This window comes from Falco naumanni, chromosome Z, assembly GCF_017639655.2.
Source record: "Falco naumanni isolate bFalNau1 chromosome Z, bFalNau1.pat, whole genome shotgun sequence".
Taxonomy (NCBI): domain Eukaryota; kingdom Metazoa; phylum Chordata; class Aves; order Falconiformes; family Falconidae; genus Falco; species Falco naumanni.
Window position 1 is genome coordinate 20,624,551 of NC_054080.1, and position 11,137 is coordinate 20,635,687.

Below are 11,137 nucleotides of genomic sequence, written 5' to 3' on the forward strand. Positions count from 1 at the left end.
TAAACAGTGAGGAAAAGGTAATGGGTGGAGTTGAGCATGTGGTTTGAGATGGTACACTTACTGGGGGAAAACTGGGATTGAGTTGGAAAGACAAAAGTGAGTTTTACAGAGAAAGTTAGATTGAACAGAGTGACACATACATCACGGTATGTTTCCTTAGAGGGCTGATTTTCAGATGGGATAGTTGAAGATCCGATGAGAAAAGAAGCAAAAGCCAGGTGCAAATGGTTCAAAATATTTCAGCTTAATATCTCTCCAGATTTCAATGCACTTCCAGGGCTGCAGAAGCCAAGAAATCTCCCCACAGTTGTGCTCAACTTCAGAAGGGGCAATTATAAACAAGGACCCCTGTAAGGAAGAATCTGGAAGGAATCACTAGGAGAGTTAAGTCATGGCAGATGGCACAGAAGCTATTTAAGATATTGTACTGAAGGCAGAGAGAAAATACATGCTGCTTACCCAGAAAGACTAGAGAAAGAGGAAAAGGGAACCCACATGGCTAAGAGGCAGTGTACCAGAGGCTGCTGAGGGCAGGGAGACATCCTTCAGACAGTTGAACGTTTTTAAAGAGAATGTAAGTACTGTAAATTTCTTAAGACTAAATAAAAATTAAAAAAAAAGAAAAGAAATCCCCTGCGACAAATCAAATTTCAAGCTAAATAAGAGATTTGTCAACCGAAATAGTTTCTAGAAATGTAAGAGTTAAATTCTATTTTGAGAATAGCAGCAGCAGGAAGTCTGGCAGAGAGTCTGTAGTGCCAAAAGATAATCAAGGAAAACAGAAGCACTTTGAAGTTATAGGTACACAAATTGCTTAACATTTTAATTCTGCTTTTGCTGTAAAAGGGGTTGGGTAGATTCTCATACATGAGTTTTTCTCTGTGAGGGAACTCCTCTGAAATCATACTTTATTAGTATGAGGTGGTACAAAACCAAATGAAGAAAATACCAAGATCAGATGGCATACGCCTAAGATTTGTAAAGGCACTCAGGGGTGAAATAGTCGAAATGGGAACTGTGGTGTGAAATTGTTTAAAACTATTTTGATAGCTTTTGAGATGGGAGATTGCAAATATGTTTCCAATTTTAAAGTGAATTTGAGGGAGGTTGAAAGAGGAGTATAGACCATTAAGTCAGTACTGGTCTGCTCAGTTGAAACTACCGTAATACTTTTTTAAAAAGAAACTAGAAGGTATTTAACAGCATGAATGTCACCAAACACTGCAGGAAACAGTGCAGCTGGCTAAGAGGAAACACAGAATAAATAGTGTGGCTGGCTAGCCAGGAAATTCCTGCATTCAGAAGAAAAATGTTAAAATATAGGAGAAAAGAGTGACTTTTTTCTGGTCAGTTTTCACAATAGAAAGAGGCCACAAGTGAAGTTCCGTGGGACATATACTGGGATCCATGCTTCTCACAATATATGTGAACATATGAATATCCTGGAAAAGTAGTCAGTAGTTATATGGTATATTTGCTGATCTTACTAAGTTATTAAAGGTATTAAATGTGATTTGCCTGAATGACCAGTTATTAAAATGGCAGATGAAATTCAGTGAAGATAAATGGAAACTGATCTATATGAAAAACAATTTTTATTTCATGTTTCATTTGCCTTGATATTTAGCTGTTAAATATTTCTATAAAAATCCCAGTCCTGTGCTTATGAGGTCACAAAAATGCAAGTATGCAGTTAACAGTTACTTGGAAAGCAATAGAGAAAGTAAGTTAATATCATTTTATCGGTTCATAGATGTGTGGTAGGCTATGATATTTAACTTTTCAAATACTGTGACCAGTTCTGATGCTCATCTGTAAAAAAAAAAAAAAAGAAAAAAAAAAGGATGTAATTAAACTGGGAAAGCTTGAAACAATGAATGACAAAGGTAAACAAGTGGCAGGACTAGATTCTGTCTGAGGAGTGGCAGCAGGCAGTGATTCTGCTCAAAAGAGAGGTGTGAAAGGGAAATACAATAGAGACTGATAATGATTGGCATCACGTGTGCAGTAGTATGGAAAATCAAAGCTAGCTGTTTCCAAGCTCAAAACCTACAAAAAAGCAATGTGGGGAAAATGTGTGGAATTCTTTCACTTAATACATTGCATATGCTGAAAGTTTATGGGACTCAAGAGAGACTGTGAGAAGCAAAGCAAAAATAGTTATTGAGGGCTACTAAATGAAATGATCCCATTTTTGACTCAACCATGACCCATCGGTGTCATGAAGATGGATTTCTACATGCACATTTTTTATTATTGTATGCCATTTACATAAGCTGAAACCCTTTGTTAGGAAATTCTGGTTTTGTAATGTTTACTCTGTATTTTATAAACACACTGGTATTAGTCCAAACAAACTGACAAAACTATCAAGCATTAGTATGGAAAGCACAACAAAAAAAGAAGTCTTAAGACAGGTAAGGGAGGTATTCTGAACGTTATGTCATGATTAAACATTCACCTATGTATTGGTTCATTAACCTGTTGCATTGATACTGGTACTGAGGTTTAAATAGGCAATATGTAGTAATTAAGAAGAATGATGGCAAGCAGAGACATGTGCTTTAGAAAATAAAATGTTCCCTTATTAACATAACTTACAATCTATTGATTATCACAAATTATGTTTCTTTAAAGTAAGTGTGTGTGTGTTATTTATTTCCTTAATTTTATCAGTCAAATAAATATACTGTACTGATAAATGCAGTTGCATTATAAGCTGTGAATGGAAACCATCTGAATTATCAGAATGAGGAACTTACAGTGAGACCCACCTTGACTGGACAAACTCCCTTTGAATTGCCTGCATTTGAATAACTAGAGAGTTTTTATATGCTTACACCAAACTGACAGCAGTTGGGCATATGGCAGATCTCTATTATTTATAGTGAAAGCTTTCTTTAGACACTTTATTTTGTTAGTTATTCACAAATAAAATGAAACTTACCAGAAGAATGGAATTTAAAACTTTTGCAACTAGTTTTGAATGGCTAAACCTGGTAAGATTTTAAAATCAACCGAATTCTATATGTAATGTGGGATGTAGCAGGATTTATTTGATTTGGCCTAGTATTTGTTTCCATTTATTGAGATTTTGCAATAATTAATAGGTTGTGCAAAAATAGTTATAAGATTTTTTATAGAGAGAAAAATACTGACTGTTCTTGTGCATATCAAACAAGAATCTTGAGTAGGTATTGCTGAAATAAGACAATACATTTTGTTCTAAAACTGCTTTTCATTTTTCTATTCTTAGAAAAAATGCTTGCTTCTTTTCCAGTTCTTCTGTAAGGCTATCTGCTTTCATATAGCTAACAGAGGCCTCCGGTTTGTTCATTCCACTGTTTTCAAACTACAGTTGTCATCTGTGACATTATAAAAATAACTTGATTCATCTGTTGGGAATTTTTTGACTGTTGATCATACGCCTTGTTCTTTTCTTTGAGAAGCATATATTGCCGATTGGTCTTGTGTTAACAGACTTAGTTTAATGTAGCTTGGACTGATTTTATCTTATGGAAAAGTAAATACTCTTTATTTCTGTGGAAAACCTAACTTAAGGCACTGCCTTTGCTGTAGACTATTTAAACAGACTTTTCTAAGAAAAAGTTAATTTAGAATATTATGGGAATGGATGAGAAGTGTTTCCATATGCCTGGTTATGGCTTTGTTCCATTTGAACTAACAATATGATGTTTTGAATGGAATGAATTGAACTGAATGAAATCAACACTATATAACTAATCTGTTTCTAGTTTGCAAAATTTTTACTTTCTTGACAGTATACAGGATCTCAGCTCACTTTGAAACAAGATTCTAATGAAGATTTAAAATTTTTGCATCTTTTTTTATTGTAAGCAGAAAGGAGAGTAAACACAGAATGATAAAATGTAGAGCAGTAAAAGGGAGATCTTCATAAAAAGTAAAAAGAAAAAAAGTAGGAAAATTCTGTTTGTTTTGGAAAGATGCAGTCACAGATGAACTGAAGATGCTTTATAAGACCCATAGCTAAAAGAACTAAATCATGACATAGAGAAAAGTAGCAGGAAATGTTGCACAGAGTATTAGGCTCCCAGTATTTGAGGCCTGCAAACTGTGAGTTAATAAATGGTAAAATATAAAACATATATCACTCTGCATTCATAGTCCAAAACTGCTCTATTTAGGGTAGCTATGTCCACACAGAATCCATGGACTGATAAAAATGCTGATTAGAAGGGATTTCTGGATAATCTTTCCCAGCTTCCCTTTGGAGGTGATCAACAAAAGCTTTGTCTTCATAACCTTCTCTGATGGTGTCCACACTTTCTATGGATATCCTGGTGTAGTCCTGCACTGTGAAGAAATTTTACCACATGTACGACCTGATCTGACCAGCTCGCACTTCAAGGCCACTGTTCTTAGTTTAATTCCTTTTATATGGTCTGCTATTGCTGCAAAGAGCTTTGCTATTTTTGCAACTGTACTTCAAGTATGGCCCTTAGCTTTAACTTTGCCAGACTGAAAACAACTCCACTCACTCAGCCTCTCCATGCCAGTCACGTGCTTTAGGCCCATTGTAGTCCTTTGCTGAGCATTCTGCAAAATTTGTCTTGCTCAGAGCAAAAGCATGTTGTTGGCGTCATAGTCAACTATCACCCTCAAGCCCTTTCAGCCTGGCTGCACCTCAGCTAGTCAACCGCCATCAGCCATAGCTATTCCACCCAGATGCAGAGCTTGGCCCTTCTGCCTGTTATACTTTCCGAGGCTTCTTTCAGCACAATCCATAAATTTCCAAAGATCCTGCTGGCTTGAATTTTCATCATTCATTATGTCAGTCACTCCTCTCAACAAAACATCCACGAATTTGTCAGGTTTGCATTCTGTGTCATCATCCAGGTCCCTGAAGAACGAACATTAGAAGTGATCCCATGTGTCATCATGGAAGTCATTAAGGCTGGTGCAGCATGACTTGACATTGGTAAATCTGTGTGTATTGATCCTGGTCAGTGCCTTGTCCTCCATGTGTTTGGAATTGAATTCCAAATGAATGCCATCTCTGATCTTTCCAGTATCTAAGGTGAGGCTGCCTGGTTATAGAGTTCTCCTGATCTCCCTTTCTTCTTAAGGTGAATGTAATATTTGCCTTTTTCTGTTATTAAGGACCTTTCTTGATTACTGTGGGTTTAATAGATGATAGTAGCCTTATGCTCACCTCAGCCAGGTCCTTCAACACCTTCAGGTGAATTTGATCTAGCGTACTTAAGTCCAGCTTCTTTAAGTTGTCCCTAACTTGTTGATCTCCTATCTGCCTCTTTCTGAAACCAGGCTGATACATGCAGAAGTTAAAAAGTAGACTTTGCTTGCAAAGACTGAGGTGAAGCCGGCATTAAATAATTCAGGTTTTTCCATGTCTTCTGTCAGTAAATTGTCTCTCCCATTCAGTAGCACTTATTTTTACTGAACGTCCTTCTGATACTAGCATACTTGTAAGAACCTTTCTTGATACCTTTTATGTCCCTAAAATTTTAGTCCTAATCAGGGTTTGGTCTTTGTGATTTTTATCCTTAAGGAGGAATAATGCTTTCATAGTCTTCCTTTATTTCTTGTCCTTGCTTTCACTTCCTGCATGATTTCTTCTGGCATTTCTTTAAGATGTTCTCTGCCTAGCTGTTCTGGCCTTTGGTTTAAATTCCCGTGTTTTCTGCATAAAGGGATGGTTTGCTCCTGAGCTACAACTGTTTTCTTTAAAAGTCAGCTGGCTATTCTGGGTGCCCCTTTGAAGAGATTCCAAGGGGATTAACCCAGCAGTATTCTACTATCCACAATTTACCTTTTCAGCCTTTCTCCAAATCTCAGTCTGTTTTCTCCCAGTCACTGCAACACTAACTGCCATCTGTGATCACAGTCACAGCCATTTCTTCCTCACTAAGCAGCAGATTAAATAGAGTAATTCCTTGGCTGGCCTTTCTAGCATTTGCATTAGGAAATCGTAAACAGTGCCCTCTAGACACTTCTCAAGTGACTTTAAAAATTATGTTGCCTATTCAGCAGATGTCCAGGTGGTCAAAATCATCCATATGGACCAGTGGTTGTGCTCAGGGGATTCCTGTTGATTGTCTGTAGGCAGCCTCAGAGATGTCATCTTAGGTGGGCTGTAACAGAGCTCCATCACAACATCATCAGGGTTGCGCCCTCTTTGACCTAGACCTGGAGAATGTCCACAGACACCTCCTTGGTTTCACACCAGGTCTCTACTCATTCAAGGATCTCCTTTACAAAATGCACATCTCCTCTGCTTCTTCTTTACTGCCTGCGTTCCCTCAGCAGTCTTTAACCATGTACTTTGTGAAGACAACCAGTTCAGTTTACTATAAGCAGCAGCTCTGTGAAACTGAAGATAACAAGAAGTAATTGCCAAATGGCATGAAGACTTGTTCAATCTGGTTATCAGGAGAAAGCTCAGGACAGAAAAGCATTGGAATATGTCTCACAGTTTTCATCTTCAGAGGTCTTGAAGCATATAGTAATCTGACAGGAAAGATTTATACACAGCTGTTCAAGCACAGAGGCAGGAGAGTGACCTAGATGATCTTTTTTATAAATGGGATATGAGGCTGGGAATGTAAATATTACTAACTTAGTAAGCAACTGGGAGCAAGTAACAAGTAAAGGTGGGTGAGAACCCAAAAGTAAATGTGAAAGTTATACTATTGATGTACTTGTCAGGTTTTAAGAGAGCCATGTTGTGCTCATTACTGCACACGTATTACCAAAGAAACTACCTGACACAGAGGGATGACTCAAGCAGAAAATCTTTGGTTGTCAGATTTTATAAAATATATAAAAGTTGTAATCAGAACACTGTAGAAAAGCTTAAAAGAATGTGAAATTTGCAAACATTGAGCATTTGCTGAATGAACATTTGAGACCAAAAAAGTCTGTCATATAGGCAAGCACAGAACCCCTTTGAACACATTATCTGAATGTGCTTCTAATTCATTTGTGCTCAGCCCATATGCATATGAGAGTAGATGGTCATCTGTGTGGACAAAATCATTATGAAGGGCAGAAGAAAATGAAGTTGCTTGAGACTAAGTTACGACTTCCAGTTAAACTAGGTATATAGCAGAGTGAAAATACGTATGTCCTGCCACAGGTATAAAGAGAATTTGTTCTCACTTTCATTCTGCTTTTTGTTGACAGCATAATGCAAAAGAATTTACTTAAATGAAAATGAGACCTTATCTCCTCACCACTATTTTTTTGTCTTAGTCAACAGCACATGCTGTAATTAATGTCTGTTTGGCAACTTACTTGTAGGGTAATTCCTGAATTAAAGAAGAACCGGGACCATTACTTCCTGGAAGGTTTTCAGTGAGGTGAGTGGGGAAAGGGCTGAGAACAAATAATATTTCTTTCTCATTAATTGAGATACATGAGAATTAGAAGTACATTCTGGATAAACCTCCTTCCACTGGCATGAAGCACAAGCAGGTGGGAAGCTGATTTAGATTAGACATTTAACCTTAAGTTAACTGAAGCTACATGAGATGAATCCTTCTTTATTCAGGGAGATCACTGAAATAAGTTTTGACCAATATTCATGGTCACATTTAAAAATAGTTCAGTAATGTATGGCTATATTCACTGGGCATAAACAGTAAAGGTGATTTAAGAAAAACTAGATTTTACCAGGACTTCTGTAAGACATAGCGGAAAAAAATAATTTATTGTAATTGTCCCATCATACTTGCTGTGATCAGAAACCACACTGATGCTAAAAGGAAGTTTACTTTAACCAGATAAACAGAAGATAGTAACTTTATGCTTCTTTTATCCATTAGATTCCAACAAATACTGCTAGCTTATCATCTCTGCTTTTCTGCACTAATATTTAATAGGTCTTCTTTCTAGAACTTACCCTAGCAACTAGTATATTTTTCTTCTAGGGGGACCGTACTGACAAAGCAGAGACACACACAGATGTATTTATTCAGAACATGTAATTTATGAATATTTCTAAGCAAAAGGATGTCTTAAATTTTTTCAAAGCTCCATTAGTATGAAATGGGCATTGGTATAATGCTTGAGGGATAATATTTTAATTTTGATTGAAACAGGAAATGCAATTTAATGATGTCTCTAAGGACAGAAAGATTGGGGCTCCAGGCAGAAACAAAAAGAACATAGGCAGTTTCAAATGCATGAACTGCAGAGGTAATACATTCTGTTCTTGTACCCTCTGGGCTCATGTCTTTGATAAAAGTGTACTTATTACATAGATATAGAAGGATAAAGACTATAGACATCACCTGCTGGTCTCCTGCTGTGTCTTCATGTACAGCTTTGTCTTCATAGAAACATTTTTTTTACCGGAGGGATGTGTGGGATGGTGGTGGTGGTGTCATTATTATTATTATTATTATTATTATTAATGATAATAATAATATTAATATTGTTGTTGTTGTAATTGTCATTTTAACTATTAGGGATTTAAATATAATGCTTTTTTAAACTACTATTCATTCTGATATCTGGAATCTCCTTTAATGTTCTGGTACAAATATATTGAAAGTGTTTTATTTTGCTGAAATCTTAGGTTCTCAGGTACAAAGATCACTTACATCAGCTAATGTGAGTGGCCAGTTTTATTCACATGAAGTCTTGTCTGTTATTTTTGCTTTGGTATAAATCAGAGCTCAGATTTTTTTTATTATTAGTATTTTTAATTTTTTTTTTTTTTGCATTTATCCATTTTTCATTTTATTTTCTCTTTTAAACCAAAATAAGTTTTACTTGCTCGACCATTTTGAATCATCTACTTCCCTATTAAAAGCTGGCCACCAAGATAATATCATGCCAGTTTTTGTTACACTGCTATTTAATCTTTTTATATAAATGTATATTTAAATGAACATATTTTGTACTGGAGTAGATGTTGCAAAAAAGTACAACTGTGATGTTTGAAATTTTTAGATAACATATTGTTTGGAGCCACAAAGATTGCAGACACAGAACTTGCATGTATAGATACTTTTGGTTTTAGTTTTGGTTGAAGCAGTTTTGATGTTTATCTTCATTGTCATCTTGCCAAGGGCAATTCATTTTGTTTAATATCTTGCTGAAGAATGGAATGACAACAAGTATTGGAATCAAGTATTAGACATGGTACACACCACAGAAAGGAGTATTCCTCAGGCAACATTAATGAATCAATAATATTGTAGAGTGCAAAATTTAGGATGACTTTCCTTTAGAATATATAAGAAATTTTTTTTTGTCCATTTCCAATATCCAATCTAGGAATGCTGCTAAGGTTGTTTATTAAGTCTTCATGAGACTGCAGTTCCAGAAATAAATACTTCTCAGCGAGTGCTTGTATATAAATCATGATCAGCTGAAGACAGCATATGTTCAATATCAGTTAGAGTTGAGAGTCTTATTATAACTGTGGAGCACTGAATCCCTTGGTAATTAGTCCTTGGAATCCATAATAGTTATTTCTTTGGTAAGAATGCTTTTTGGAGGAATGGGGTTAGTGAGCTAATGACATATGCAAATCACTCAGACATTTTTTAGCACTGCACAAGCACTGTTAAATTATTGTAAGTGCCAAATGAAATAAACATATGATATTTATTTTTTGAACAGATAAAGAAAATTTCACTTCCAGTGTAAATGAAAAAATGCTAGGTCTTATGTAGGTACTGAAACATCCTTTAAAGCCAGCACAGAGACTGACAAGTTATTTGCTTGACAGGCCTTTAATCAAATTATTTTTCCCCGGATCAGTGTTCTGCTGCTTGGAAGTCTGTGCTATTATCTACTAGTGAATAGCTATGTTACCAGGCCCCTAAATTACTGGATGCCTTAGGATCCAATGGAAAGAATAGTGTCTGCTGAGTTTAGAGTTCCTTGGAAGATCACACACCTCTGCCTTTTTTTTTCCCCACAGACTTTCACAACCCTAGTTTCTAAACTGTGGGCAGAGGTCTCCCCTGAGCCTTCAATAAGCCCAGGAGAATAATGGCAGCTGAGTCCCAAAGTAACAGCACATTCTCTTAGATCCTTCATTAAAACTACCATTGATTTGCGTCTTCCCAAAATAAAAGTTACTTTGGATCTTCTAAGAAGTAGCTGCAAAGCATCTGGTTTACTGCAAGTGCACTTGTTTTCATATTACTCTTTGTAAGGAATGATCCTCTGGAGTACCTGCCTCATACAATATTGGTATCACTACAGGAATGTCACTACTACTCATTTCATCTCCTGCAGAGACAATATGGGTGATTCTGGCCAGATATTCAAAGAATGTTCTGATTATGTTAAAAATATAAAAGAAGAAAGAAAAAAAAAAACCAACTAGAAAACCAGAGAGACTCTATATGGACAAATATTGTTCTTTTAACAATTAAACATGACTAACATAATTCCTGCAGCATCTGGACTAAAACCAGAAACTGAATGTGTTTCCAAGCATCATAGTTTCATGCATTTTAAAGGTCAAGAATCGGTCCAGAAAGTGTAACTTTCTGATATCTGGCAATTACAAATACAGAAAGGACATGTCTTAAACAGGACTTTCAGTAACTTTTCAGAGGGTAACAGAAATTCAAATCCACAATGAGATCTATTATTCCATATACAAAAGATTTCTGTGCCTCTAAATCCATATCCAGTTTGTCCAGAACATGTTTTCCTATGTCGCACATATCAGAATTCAAGAACTTCAGAGAAACCCATAAATCATTTGGGACAAACAAAGCTTTAGGCAAAGGCAAATTATTTAACAACATTTCAGAATGATAAATATGAGGACATTATTGAAAATTACACATATAGTAACTCGGGTCTTCCATCGACATAGAAATAAACCTCTCTGGTGGAGTCTGAGGAATAATGTGTATCTTTATGGATGAATACAGGATATAGAAGGTGGCTGCTTCAAAATGAATTGACAGAAGCCAGAATACACAATGAGGTGTAATCTAATAGAAATACTCCACTCTGGAGAACGCCTTGTATAAGTGTGACAGTATATGAAGTCTAGGTACATATGGAGTTTTGATTGCTGCTATTTCCACTCCAAGGTCTCTCCCAATGGTTATGTACATTCTTACTACTCTTATATGTCTTTTCAGGCTGATTCCTTCTT